We start from the raw sequence: 15,684 nt of genomic DNA, 5'->3' as shown, positions 1-15,684 counted from the left end.
CTAAAAAAATTATTTAAATATTAAATAAACCCAATAGGATTGTTTTACCTCCAATAAGGATTAATTACATCTTAGTTTTGATCAAGTACAGTGTACTGTTTTTATTACAGAGAGAAAGAAATAATTTTTTAAAATGTGAATTATTTGATTAACAAGGAGTTTATGGGAAATGATTTTCCATAATTTGGAACTTTGTGGACAATGGGTTTCTGGATAAGGAATTCCATACCTGTAATATCCTTATATTTTACATTATTTTACATTTATTCCCACTATCCAGAAAAAAAGTCTACAAGTGAAGGACTTTCAAAACAACTGCCAACATGCCCCGGTCTGGCCGTCCAAGAAAGTTCACCGCAAGATGCTAAAAGAAGTCTCCAAAAATCCTAAAATGTCATCATGGGACCTACAGTAGGGTCTTGCTTCTGTTGATGTGAAAGTGCATGCCTCTTCAATCAGAAAGAAACTGCACAACTTCAACTTGCATGGGAGTTGTGCAAGGAGGAAACCTTTGCTCTCTAAGAGAAACATCAAGGCCAGACTGAAGTTTGCCAGAGACCATATAGACAAAGACCAGGACTTTTGGAATAATGTTCTTTGGACAGATGAGTCACCTGTGGGATTCCCTAAGAGACCAGCCTAGGTAGTCTTCTTATGTAATGGATGCTAGAACTACTAAAATAAGCAAATGTATGCTTTAGGTGTTTCTGAATGCAAGCTATATAGTCTGTTGCCATTTTACTGCTGCTGGAAAAGCTTGTTTGAGTTGGACAATAAATGGATAGTTTTTCCTTTACTCTGGAGTGACCTGCATTTATGGTACAAATCCCTCTGTGATCCCCCTAAACATCACAATATATGTTGAATTAGGAATTTTAATTATTTATTTGATTCCCTAAATCTTTGTTTTATTTTGTATAACATTGTTTTACCATATAATACCAATACCATATTAATGTTAAAGACAATTATCCAATGTATATGCATTATGGTACTGCTTTATACAGTTATATTGTGGAACAAACTTATGTTGTTGTTTTGCAACATTTTTACCATCATTTATCAAAACTAGTGTATATACTGATTTTAAAAGCGCTACTCTCCCAACCAGTCCTTGGAGGTGATCAATTAATAAAATGTGGCTTGGACTAACATGAAACATTAATCAGCAATTCAATGTCATTTTGTCAAGTTTTCAGAAACAGAGGCGCCACTAGCTACATTTTTTAATCACTGCAATGTGACTCACACCTGATTGATAAGCTTGGGACTGGCATGTTTGAGGTATCAACTGTCACTTCTGTCTCGTGGACACATCAATAATGATGTTAGCATGCTGTTCAGTAAATGCATATCAGTTGCGTGTGTGGGTGCAACATCCTAAGAAAGAAAACTTCTCCTCAAGACAGGTAGTATTAATTCTAGGCTCCTTTGCGTCCATGCACAATAAATATATATATATATATATATATATATATATACTGTATAATTGTGAATAGCATTGTAAGGGACTGTGTGCTTTAGTTTCTAATGGGCCTAAATTCATTCCAAAATAAAGTAGGAAGCTCAAATGCAAAACTAGGTAATATATTTAGCTGGTATTCCCTTAAGCAGCTGCACATTTGCCCTTCTGGTATGAAAGTCCCTGCAGTCTTTAAAACATATTTTTTTCCTATTGTCCACAACCACGCTCTAATGATAAAATGTTTCCCAAGAACAGTTGCAGCACCTGCTTCCTTTCCAAATTAAAAATTTGCACCAGTAGCATCCTATAAAACAACATTTTATAACTAAATGAATAGAGGCAATGTGATTTCTCTACAAGAATAAGAAATCAAATGGTGGTTAAATGAGAGCATGAAGCTGAATAAAAAAGAAGGGAGAAAAATACATACATGTTATGTCTTGCCGAGCTTTGATATATATCACCATAGCAACAGTGTTTCTCGGAAACTGGGAATCCCGCCAAAATATCTTGATGTCCACAAATTTTATGTGATGATAAAGGTAATTTCTGCTTTCCACTTAAACACTCTAGCTGCTAAAAACACCTGCAAAGATGCGTGGAAAATTTTAGCCCCTAAAGCCCAACCTGCTGGAGAAGCTCAGGACAGAAAGAAAAGTAATAGCTTTCCTATGTTAATATTACTTATGCACACAGCTAAAACTCCTGGAATTAAACAGTCACATCTGATTTTTTACATGTGATTCTCCGTTCCCTTGTCTAAGGAACATATGGTTGCTTAAAGTACTGGCCTAGTGATGGGGAGTTAAGGCAGTGCTTCTGAAATGATAATGCAATAAAATACTTAAAATGTACACAATGCTTGTATCTCTCATCATTATTTGTACATGTGCAACAATAAAAATTCTATAAAAACTATAGAGTTTATTTACTATGTTCAGGGCAGGGTGCATAGTGCAAATAACAGGCTCAATTTGCCATGTTTCTACCCTGCATGAATTGCCACAGGTCTCTGCACTTAAAAGAAAGTTGCCCATGAATGCGGAACTGCCTGCACTGTGGTGATAAAGGGATGAATGGGAAGAAGCATGTAGATGAACCCCTTCCACCCACCTCCTATTTTTCGTTATTTATTATACCCTGATGCTGCAAAAAGCCTGACTCCAAAAAATCTGCTATCTCAGATCTGTCGAGGTCCTGCATAATTCAACGGGATAGGTACCTATCTCAATTTGAAGTTTTCGCGGTCTGCGCTGAGTTTAGCCCAAAACCAGACTTTTTTCTTGGTTTTCGGGCAAAACCTCATAAAACTTGAGCAATATGGGTTTTCAATCGAGTTTTTACGCGATCTGATTAAATCAAGTTTTTTTTTAATATTAATAAAATAAAATTGAGCAGGGGAGTTTTTTTTTTCAATAAAATATGAGATAAAATCAGATTTTAGTAAATAACCCCCTAAGTGCTGGATCCCAGTGGCTGAGCCTGTAATACCAGTACACAATTGAGAACTCAAGTTGTTTAGTAGCACTATATTCTTACAAAAGTACCAGTAATTACATTTACCAGCCCCAACTCCTTGCTTGTGAGTATAGCTGAATGCAGAATTATAACTCACAACTTTGCCAGGAATTGTATTATCGAGCCCTAGCTCCTTGCTTGCAAGTATGTCAGAGAGGCAAGGAGTGAGTGGCATCACTGAGAACACTGGGAGCAAGGGAATGGTGAGACAGGCTAGTTCATACACAAGGGAAGAGGCAGAGTACTAAAGGTGAGACAGGAGCATAATCAGGAAGCTAGCTGGATCGTACACAAGAGGAAACCTATGACACCCCTGACATACCCACAGGCTTAGGCCACAATGGGACTGCTTTTGCCCACAGATGCAAAAAGGCAAAAGGTGCAGAGCACAGCGAGACCAGGGACAGCCCAGGGACAGCAGTGCTCTCTTGAACTATCAACCTTCCCTTCACAGATACAATCTAACCAATAATGATTTATTAATTTCTTTGTACAGAGCTTGGCAAATTCAATGTTTCCGTACTTGAAATAGCAGTAATTAAGGGAACAATTTAATAATATTTCCAGAGAACAGGACATTATGTGCCAGATGAGCATAGCATTGCTAATTGATGAGAATAAATAACAGGCATCAAAAATAATAATTAAAATAATTAGAGCAAAAATCAAAACAAAAAACATCTTTACAGTCTAGCAAATGGTATCTGTCTCCTCTAACATCTGGCAAGACAGCATAGCCACCCAAGTCATACAGATGTTCTGCTCAGCTCCCTCCAAGCTAAATAATATTACCAGTGTTCTTGCTCAGTGCATGCTCAGTCAATAAGTTATTAAGGCATTTCTGGTAAAAGGCAAGAAGTATTTTCCCTGTGGAATTTGTTTGAATGGAAGCTGTTCAAAATGGTTAGAAGCTATACCTTTGACATAAAAGCTATTAAATGGAGGGATTCTGAATTCTGATTTACAGCCTGTACAGTTTTAAACCTGCATGAGTTGTTGGGTGGCTTTACGTTCAAAAATAGCAATTTCAAGAGTAGGTGGGAGTATGAAGAATAAATAAGATGCACTGTATAATGAGTGCTATTGTATCTAATCTTAACTGCTAATGAAAGTAGTTAGGGTTGTTATTTTCTTCGACCTAGGCACTTATTGACATTCTTTAATCCTAGACCTGCGAGATACAGTCGTATAGCTTCACTTTAAAGAAGCAGTATAGCCTCTTGTTAACATTGTGCAATAACTCAGCAGTCCACAGAGAAGCCATCTGTATACAATAAATAAACCCTTCTTCCAGCTGTAGCCTGTTTGGCTGTGAGATGCTTCTTATTGGACTCCTGATTTGTTTTTACCATGCTCGTAGGGACAGGAAGTAGAATGTGACTTTATATTTATTTTCAGACTTTATCCTTAATGCCAGAAATCACAAATGCTGTAGATATTTTGTACTTAAAACAATAGGCAAAAAAGTATGTTCAACCATAAATGTTGAAAAACAGAGGAATATGCCACTTCAGGAGGATTTTGCTTTGGTCCATTGTAATTTAGATACAATCAGTTAATGGTAAATTAAACATATATACACAATTATATAATAAAAAAAGTGTTTTGTGCCACATCTAGACCCATAGGGGCAGACTTACTAAAGAAAAAACTTGCCAGAAAGCTCATCCACAGGGACAACGTCAATTTACTAACAGGCCTAAACGACAATTCGCTAGTGTTACCAGTGCAGTTTCACGTCCTATTGGCAGGCAAATTTTCGCTCAGACGAATGGTTGTTACTCCGCAATTAAAGTGTGAATTTTACAGAACATTACCTCTTTCACCAGAGTTTCCTTCCCCACCTTAGACTAGGAACTGATAAGATGAAGCTACATCCTCCTCAATCTTATGTTAGTGACATCATATCCGGTTTACCAGTAAGTCATAAAAGTTGTAAAAAACGTTTTTTCATTTTTTAAAGCGGGATTGCCTTCAAAAGTCCTAACTATTAAAGATTTTTTTGTTAACATTTCTTTCCCAAACATTTGAGGTGCATGCCACATTTGTTTTAGGTTGGGCTCATGTCTAGGGCATTAGAGGTTCTCATTTGTCTTTATTATGCTTCCTTGGACATTTGTAATAAAAAGTGGCCACTTCAAGCATTTGCACCAACATCTCTAATAAAGATGTCCATACGACTATATGTACCTGCCCTATTCAAATTGACCTAAGCTTAAGAGTACTAACAAAGTTTTGCTAGGCAGAAAAGAACGCTAGCAAAAGATCACTATGAAATGCTCGCTCTGACAAATTAACGCTATCAAAACTTTGCCAGAGTTCGGCTACAGAGACACATCTTTGCATTTTAGTTAAATAGCTTAGTGGTAGAGAATTTGTGCCTGACGGAGTTGCGCAAAGTGCAGCGAATCATTTGCTGCTGAAAATTCGCCCTTTAGTGAATTTGTCCCATAGTCTGTTCTACGTGGGGCTGTATATTAGACAATTTTGTTTTGCACAGTTTTTGTCTGCATTAATTATTTTACAGAGTATGATAAAGCCCCTAAGACTTCTGTATTAAAGAAGCAATCCTTTATTTCCTATGGAAAATAATTTCTATCTGTTGGAGCTCTGTTTTTTAGCCAAGTGTAAAAAACACTTTTGTAACATCTTTTTTTTATTCAACATTGATATGTCTAATGTTTCTTCAAGATAATCACAGGGGCCTGATATCCAATAATAGAACGAGCTGTAGATGTCACCTGAACTGTTTCATGACATATATGTTACATTTTCAATCTTCCCTTTTCTCTATGTCTTTGCTTTTCTTTAATCCATCTAATCCTTTCACTTTCAGGCCTTTAGTACTTTTGAAATGATTTCTTTGTGTCTCTACACTATCTGTAATGGGCTGGATTGGCTTCTGCTGTCATTTCTCACTTATGGATTTCATTGAAATGGATCTAGATATCTCTGCTTTAACTGGTCTTTAGATTTCCACAGTCACAGTAGATTAGAATCAATATTTCTTCCCTGCTCTTCTGCATGTCATTTAGAAGTGAAAATTAACCCTTTCCTATAACAATACAAGTCTTATAATATGCAGGCCAGGAAAAATACCCACAAGGTGAATTGCAGAAATACAATTTAGAATTATTACTGCATCAATGTAAATAGAGAATTTTTAATTCAATAATATCACAATGTAGTTAGCTTAAATATTATTGGTATTACTTTGTTCCATATTACAGACCCTAAAAGTGGTAGGGATTTGGTGGGTTGCGTTTCAGTGGATCACAACTTGTTAAGTCTGGGTAGATTGTGGGGTTACCTCAACCATCCCCTTTTTTAAATCACAGATATTGAAATGTATGATGGTGTGTCTTCGTAAGAATCATACTACACCAGTAACATTTAACGCTGTCAATGCCAGAAGTGCACAGATCTTCACTGGGATTCAACATAGGCCCTGGCATTTCAGGTACACAGAGGCCCACACAGCAACCCCTCCCCCCACACACAGGCCCAATAAATAGTAATAAATAGCTTATGACATCCTGCAGCAGCTCCTCTGGCAGTTGACAGAATCCACAGTCTGGGCCTGAGTAAAAAAGTTGCCAAGACAAAAAAGTCACCACAAGAAAAGCACCCATTGACTTTAGAAGTGAGGAAAGATTTCCCACACTCAAAATGGTCACGCATAAAAAAATGTTGACGCCTATTGACTTGAATGCGTATCGGACAGATTCGCTCATCACTATTGATGTGCATGTAAATATGTGGGAGTGTAAATATGTTTGCAGCAGGAGGGCTGCTGGCAATGATGCAGTCGTACGCACACTGTGTGGGGGTAGTACAGGGGTGTCTACAAACAGCAGTCACGCAGTTGTCATACGTATAAAGCAAAGAGAAACTCCAACTGTGAAAGAATGTATCTTGGCAGTGAAAGCCTTCGCATGCAAGCAAAAATTAGATACATGCAAGGCAGGCAAATATTTAAAGCTTTCTTCAACCACATATACTCAACATGTATGTATATATGTGTATATGTTTTCTTATTGTATTAATGCTTTTCCTAAGCCTAATATTGTTTTCCCTTTTGTAAACAACTCAATCATGCTGTCTGGCAGTTGGGCATTTCAGATTGGGAATTAGTTTATGAGACCAGGGAATCACTATCTGACACACGTTACTTCAATGTGTTACAGCCAGATGGTCCTGATATTAGCCTGGGACTCACAGAATTAGTAAGGTGTTAGTAGTATGAAAAAAAATCTTAGGTTGAGGGAGCTCTTTAATAAATCATAATAATAAAATATTTTAATGGAATAATTTATTATCCCCTCCAAAAAATTATAGAGAATTGGTTGATTGATTGTATTAAAACATCCAATACAGTTTTGCTGATTTGTGAAAAGAGAGCTGCTTCACAGTAATATAAATAATGCCCTAAGACAAATAGCACCAGGCCACCCTTTCCATTGTCCTCCTTTCTGTGTTGCATCTAATGACAGCTTTGCCACCACACTTACCACCTCCTAGCACCCCCCATGGAGTATTGGTCCCTGGTGCAGTAGCTTTCTCCAGTAAGGCAGCACTGGATAATAGGATATCATTTAGAAAAAGTGGGTTCGATCCTTTAGTGCTGCATAAAAGTCTGTGCAAGGAAGGGAATCATTTCTTTTCACACCAAGATGTAGAAAAAAGAGTGTTATTTGGGTAGTATTTTTGTTAATGGATAGCTATAGACTGTAGAATTTAACAAAATAATTTTATGCATTTGTGTATCAAGTGTGCACTTCTGGTGTAAGAAAAAATGTTAGATTGAAAAAAGGCACTTAAAAATACTCACATTTTAAATATTTTTAATACCCCCTTTCATGTCAGATTTTCTTTGTGAATCAATCCCTTCAATGTAAATTAGTTACACCAGATCTAAAATGTTGTAACTTTTGTTTGTAGGCAAATAGTTATTAGGTGTTCACCCACAATTCCAGAATTTCTTTCATTAGTATTCCAGTGTAATTGTACCTCCTTTAATTAGGTGCATATATTTTCTTTCAGTACCAAAGGAATAAAGCCTTAATTATAAAAACGTTGTGAATTTTAGAGTTTTTTTTTAAATTTTAATAAACCAAAAAAAGTACCAAACTCAAATGCGTGCTTATTTATTTATTATAAAGGGCTCAAGTATAAAAAAAACTTGATTCAATAAAAATGTGAAAAAAAATTGAATGCAGTGAATTCCTATTAATTTTGAATGGTTCTACCAACTCTCAAATAAAATGGGAAAAAAGATAAATTTTTGTAGGACAACTTCCATTGATTCAACATGAACACTGCAGCTTTTAAATGCAGAATCTTTACATTTAAGCTTTTTGTTTTAAAGGAAAACTATACCCCCCAAAATGAATATTTAGTCAACAGATTATATCAAACTGAGTGACATATTAAAGAATGTTACAATACTGGTATATATATTTAAAGGAAAACTATACCGCCAAAACAATGTAGGTTTCTATAAAAAGATATTGCATAAAACAGCTCATATGTAAAACCCTGCTTCATGTAAATAAACCATTTTCATTATAATATACTATTTTAGTAGTATGTGCCATTGGGTAATCATAAATAGAAAATTGCCATTTTAAAAAATAAGACCACCCCCGGGATCATACGATTCACTGTGCACACAAACAACCAACAAACCATACTCGTTAGGTCACATGAGCCAATTAACAGACAGAGTTCTGTCTTTTGCTGCGACACTTCTTCCTGTTACAGTTAGAGTTGTAGTATTTCTGGTCAGGTGATCTCTGAGGCTGCAAACAGACCATCACTAAATAGTGGCTCAAGGCAAAAGATGTAAAAGGGCAAGATTTACTTAAATATATAGACCAGTTTGGTAAAATTCTTTAATATGCCACTTAATATGATGTAAACTATCTGTTACTTAAGTGTTCATTTTGGGGGTATAGTTTTCCTTTAAGTTTATATTGCCCTCTCACATCTCTTAACTTGAGCCACCATTTTGTGATAGTCAATGTGCTCCCTCAGAGATCACATGACCAGAAATAATGCAGAGGGTGTAAAAAACAGAATCAAGTAACATGTACGGTTTGTTTAAGTGCACCGTGAATCGTAGGAACCCAATGGCACATACTACTAAAAAAGTACATTATTATAAAAATGAACATGAAGTAAGGTTTTACATATGAGCTGTTTTATTCAATATATTTTTATTGAGACTTACATTGTTCGAGGGTATAGTTTTCCTTTAAAGTGACATAGGAGGAATTAATATGGTGCTCTACAAATCTCCAGTAGGTGCCTATACTAGAGTTTAGGAAGAAATAGAAAGATGTATGTTACAAGGATTATGTATTCTGTTGTTGAAAATGGGGATGCTTGTGGTGGTCTAAGGAACTGAAATAATGTAAATACATTGCTGCTTAAATTGCCCATGTCATGTCATTACTTTCTACAATGTTATTATGATAAAATTCACATATATGGAAAGTGTAGGGCAATAAAGGTCTGTGGTAGGAATAAGCTGTACTACAGTATACTCGAAAGATGGATATTTAAAAAAATCATAAATGTAAATGTACATTTGAATGCAAACATAATAAGACTAGTCTGTATAAATAATATACTTAAGCATATTAAGACCTATATCGTTTCCTCTGTGGGGGATCTATCTATCTATCTATCTATCTATCTATCTATCTATCTATCTATCTATCTATCTATCTATCTATCTATCTATCATCTATCATCTATCTATCCTACTATCTATCTGATGACTTGGATAAAGATATAAGCAGTCATTTATGCATTGTGTGACAATATGCCACCCCTGGTAATGGTACAATCCCAGGAGTGGTAAGCTCAAGCAGGGGGGGGGGGGTGCATGCAGCATCAGGTCAAGTAGCTGGAGGGCCAGAAATGCCTATATTAATCATTAATCATCTATTAAAAGGAAGCAGTTTTCACAACAGGAAGGGGTCAATCTTCCACTGTATAGAGCACTGGTAAGGCCCCATCTAGAATATGCCATCAGGGGCGATCCTGGCCCCTCCGCCGCCTGAGGCAGCAGCAGTTGCTCCCATCATGCGCTTACCTTTTTGCGCTTGAGGGGGCCCAGGGGTGTCCACGAGGGGGGCAGAGAGGGCCAGTACGCTAGCACAGAGAGCTCTCTGTGCTAGAAGAGCCAAATTTCGGAAATAAGGCTCTTAAAGTACCAAGAACGTAATTTTTGCCACCCCTAGTACTTAGAGGGGCGCTGCCGCCTGAGGCGACAGCCTAAACTCGCCTCATTGGCAAAGCGCCCCTGTATGCCATACAGGTTTGGTCTCTAGTGCTCAAACAGGACATTTTTGAATTAGATAGGGTACAGAGAAGGGCAACTAAGCTGGTAAAAGCTGGAATATCTTAGCTATGAGGAAAGACTGGCCAAATTGGTGATGTTCACGCTGGAGTAGAGGCGCTTAAGGGGTGATATGATAACTATGTATAAATAATAATGTATAAGGGATCATATAATAATATCGTTAATGCTTTTTTTACCAGTAGGTCTTTCCTGCTGACGCAAGGACACCTGTTCTGATTAGAAGAAAGGAGGTTCCGCCTAAATATTCGGAGAATGAAAGATGGGAAGTTGTGGAATTCTCTCATCAGATGCAGTACAGGGTTATGGAAGATAGCTCATAGTACAAGTTGATCAAGGGACTAGTCCGATTGCCATTTTGGATTCAGGAATTTTTCCCACTCTAAAGGAAATTGGAGAGGCTCCAAATGGGTTTTTTAGCCTTCCTCTGGATCAACTAGCACAACTAGCAGTTAGGTAGGTTATACAGTATATAGATTTACAAGGTTGTACTTGATGGACGTATGTCTTTTTTCACCTAACTTACTATAATACTATGTTCTGCCATTTGAAAATGAATGGTTATTTTGTATCATATTCTGTACCTATTTTTACTTAATATCCCCCCCCCCCCAGTTAAAGTCTAATCTTCATAAAACATTCTAACAATAACACATTTCACCTTTGTGGAGTAACAAAAAATCAGCCCCTAATAAAGCAACAGTACTGTCTTTTTCTAAAACTGCAGCAAAATACAGTCACCCTTGAATAAGTTGATGATAATGCTGCCTGGAATAGTGATTGATTCCTGTTGGTGCTTCATTGCACTGGGACATTAGTACATAATATAGCTTATTTATTAATAAGACAGCTATTTTGCTAGCTAAGCTTGCATCACTGTATCTACTCACAATGTAGTAAGTGCAGTTTTATGTACAATTTTTGCAGTAAATTTTTGCAGTTTTGTCATTCAAGCTCTATGTCCACATTACTAAATGCTTATTAATTTGTGTCACGTCACAAGGTAGTTGTCATCCCTCTTTCAATATTAAACGGTCTGGTAATAACCAATCAATCTGCATGCAATGGTTTTAGTGTTAAACGTGAACCATAACTCAGTGTCTCAGCTAATGCTTTCCTTTCATCAGTAAAACTGACAGCCTGGATTTGATTATAAAAATACAGTGCTTGGAACAGAGCAGAAGGAATGTGCCCAAAGAAGGAAATTATTTAAACAGTTATTCATGTCTTTTCTGCAAAAGTTTCTTATCTGCCAAACGTTATGTTCTATAAAGAGTTTATGATGCTGCATAAGTGATTGCCCACATTCTATTCAGTTTGGGTCTGGTGAAGAATAATGCACAATATACTATACATATATTAGAAAACAGACAATCTCATCATAGCCAGTGTGCAACACTGATTCTGGGGCTGCTGCTGCCCCCCTCCTCTTCCGATCGGCGCTTAAAAATTAGCGTCGGAGCGGGTCTAAGGGGACAGCATCGCTAGTGCATTGAGCGCAATGGTGCTCTCTGCACTAGCGCAGCAACATTTCTGGGTTATCTGGACTGCTGCCCCCTCCTCTCCCGAAGTTCGGCTCTTAAATTTACAAGAGGCGACTTTTTGCCGTCTGAGGCAAGGGTCTCACCTTGCCTCATGGCAGGAGTGGCCCTGCCAGTGTGCTTCCAATACAAAAATGTACAACTAATCTGTTTTTTTTATATGAAAGGTGACACACGCACACACACAAGTCTGTGCAGGTTTTAACCCTGTGTAGGTCTGGGGTTAAACTAGGCAGGTCAAGATTGGAACTATTAGTAATTATACATTTACTGGCACTGTTGGTATATTTGGTCTTGCACCAGCTAGGGTGATGAAATAGTGGCTCATAGATGCATAGTAGGCATAGATGCATGTTTATCTATTGATATGGTGGAATTTTATGTTTCAGGGTTCATCCTCTTATTCAGAAAAATTTCAATAACTGCTTGCTGGGTATAAAATCAAGGGCCCCAGTATGAAGTGGCCCTAAGTATTTCAGGCCCACTCGGCAGAGAGAAATACACTTTCTTAGGGAAATAGACTATCAGGTATTATAATAATGACAGGACTGTCATAATAAGTGGCTTATCAGTTATGTCATTTGACTCAGACTCAATCAGGTTTTCTTTGATCCAGAGTAATCTTTCCCTGGCCAGTACTTTATCTTAGAGACCAGAATTAGATGTTAATATTGGGCAGGGACCTACATGACAGCATAAAAACACAGAACAATCTTGAAGCAGACATTTTCATAGCCCTGTGGTAATTCGCATTCATAACGTTTTGAGTATTATGCTTTAGGACTGTAGGGAAATTCCTTCAACCAAAAACAAATCCATTTCCATAACCATTTGGACTACATGGATGAAGAATGGCTTTTAAATAAAAAATTCAGAATAATATGTGCCAGTTGCATATGCAGTAGAACCCCCATTTTAGGTTTTTCAGGGGACCAGAAAAAAATGCAGTAAAATCCAGGAAAATGTAAAATCAGGGGATGTAATATTGAGGTTTCACTGTAATACTAATCCCTGTATGTTATATGTATTTTTCCTTCTATCTATCTATAATCTATTTTTATTTTTATTTTTTTTAATTAAGTATGTAGCTATATATAACATCCTTGACAATTAGGAAAATGTCAATCTGATTAAAGGGTCAGTATGCACCCTTATAAACCTATGATCCCAAAATGGGACTTATCATGAGCAATCCAGGTTTTTTCTTGAGCTAAACAGGACAAAAAGGGATATTAAAGCTACTCTATGTTTGGTCTTTGCAAGGAATGGGTGCCCTCTTATCAGCTGGAAGGACCTACTGGTTAATAAAGCATTAGATAGGGATTCCCTGAAATATTTATATATTACGTTATCATATCCCCCCCTTAAGTGCCTCTTCTCCAGTGTGAACAACCTCAACTTGGCCTTTATACATTAGAAATAAAAACACAGTCAAAACGTTTGGTCTTTTTGGATACCGCAATGATAATTAGAGCCAAATTTGATTCATTTAAATAATTTTTTATACTCAAACCTGTTCAGTCTTGAACAATGCCTTTGCACATTAGATACTCGTATGCTCTTTATGGAGCTAGAATATTGCTACATTTTTAAAAGCTGAAATGGATGTTTGTAGCCTGGAGGGGCTATTTTGTCCCCTTTTGCTAAACAGACACTTAATCGCTCTCCAAAGGACACTTAATCGCTCTCCAAAGGGCCATAATGAACTGTAAAAATAATATATTTTGTTTCAAATCAACCATAAAACAGTAGTTAATGATATATACCTGATTTATAGGACTACTGTCATGCTATTTGTGAGGTAACTCTCTACTGAAAAAAACATCCTGCAAATAAAGTAGAATGTTAATATGGTAAATAAGTTATATTATAGAACTGGAAGTAAACAGCACAAGCCATTATCTGCACACTGTGTCCAAATAACAAAAATTAATGATTTAATTGCCAGCATACAGGAAAAATCATTCCAAACATCTGAACAGATGATTCACATTGTTATGTTTGATTTTATAGCCAGAAGTGTGGCTTCTTACAATCACTGCACACCAGGGGGCAGTATGTATTCAGATTTTTCCAGTGGACAAGTTCTCTGAAAAGATTATTGAAGGAAAAAAATACTCTTTTTACTACAGTCTTGAAATATCTTGGGAAAACAGTGGCTGTGAGAAGTGGAATATCTCAATGCACTTTAATTAATTTCTTAACAGCATTTAAGACAGCATTTAGTATTAAATTCAGAGCCCAACAAAATATTGCAACTTATATTTGAAACTAATATATGAATGTGTATCTACACTTCCAGCCTACTGTAGCTAAATTTCTCTTCTTAATGCATGCTATTATCTAAAAGGAAATGACTGCACTTAAGCACCTCACAAGATATATTTATATACAGGGCCATTCAAAACACCAGGATTCTCTCTGTAACAATTTTATAATTCAGCACCATATGGACAAGTACTTCCAAATTGTACTGTGCATAGTTCAACTGTTTCTCCCTAGTATACATCATAAAAGCATGCACTAAATTCTTACAACTCATATGTAAAGCAGCAAAATAAAATACTTTCTTTTTTTTATACAATTTCATAGTTGTTTCACATATTTTCCTGTTGCCGAAAAAACTAAATCAAATGATGATAAGTACACTTCAAAAATCCCATAGGACTGAATAGAAAGAGGGTAACTTTTTTCTGTGGTGAGCTCTGATTTTGATAAATCTGTCCCTTAGGGGGTTATTTCTCAAGGTCGGAATATACGAACCTCGAATAATTCATGGTTTTTGGAGGAAAAAAACCTACAAATTTTCTGTGATTTTCAGAGTTTTTTCTTAAAACCACGAACAATTCTGAGTTTTCCCGAAGTTTGCCCGAACCTATTTTTTCGGGCTTTATTCTTCATAAATAAGGTCCATTCGGGCAATCGGAGTTGCTAGGATATCTAACTTAGAAATACTCAGATAAATTCAGACCTTGATAAATAACCCCCTTAGTGATAGAATGAAAATTATATTTATACATTGTAATGCATCCAGTATCTAATGCAAATGACAGTATCACAGGTTCGATTTTATGTACTCCCCACAACATGGCACTTCTGAATGTTTTACTTAATCAAAGGGAAGCCTCTGTACATCTGATCAACTATTGAAATCCAATTAAATTCATTTGCATCCATTACTTTTAATTAAGCAAGATTACTTTGTCATTAATGAAGATTAATTCTGCTATAAAGCATATAAGTCTCCTTTATAGTTAATGGTGATAATAAAACTATTTTGTCCTCATCTTATCATCTAAACTGTTTTATTACAAAGAAGACGTAGGTTATATGCAACTATTCATAATATGGCAGGTATAGGTATGGAATCTGTTATATGTAAACCCATTATCCAGAAAACTTCAACTTAAAGGAAGGTCATCTCCCATAGACTCCATTTTAATCAAATAATTCACATTTTTAATAATGATTTCCTTTTTCAGTACCTTGTACCCGATCCCAACTAAGGCATAATTAATCCTTATTTGAGGTAAAACAATACTTCTGAGTTTATTTCATGTTTAAATGATTTTATAGCAGATTTAAGGTATGGAGATCCAAATTACGGAAAGATCCCAAGTATTCTGGATAACAGGTCTCATACCTGTATATATATTTATATAATTATTATTATTATTTTTTTATTATTAGGCTGAGAAGCTTGGCAAAGTCTTGTTCCATCATTGCTGATACGCTTGCCACAGGTCACCATCAAACAGTAACTGGTTTGAGAAAAAGGAAATATATTGCTA

Source organism: Xenopus laevis, chromosome 2L, assembly GCF_017654675.1.
Source record: "Xenopus laevis strain J_2021 chromosome 2L, Xenopus_laevis_v10.1, whole genome shotgun sequence".
NCBI classification, from domain to species: Eukaryota; Metazoa; Chordata; class Amphibia; order Anura; family Pipidae; genus Xenopus; species Xenopus laevis.
The sequence above is the reverse complement of the archived record's forward strand: the minus strand, read 5'-3'. Positions refer to the sequence as shown.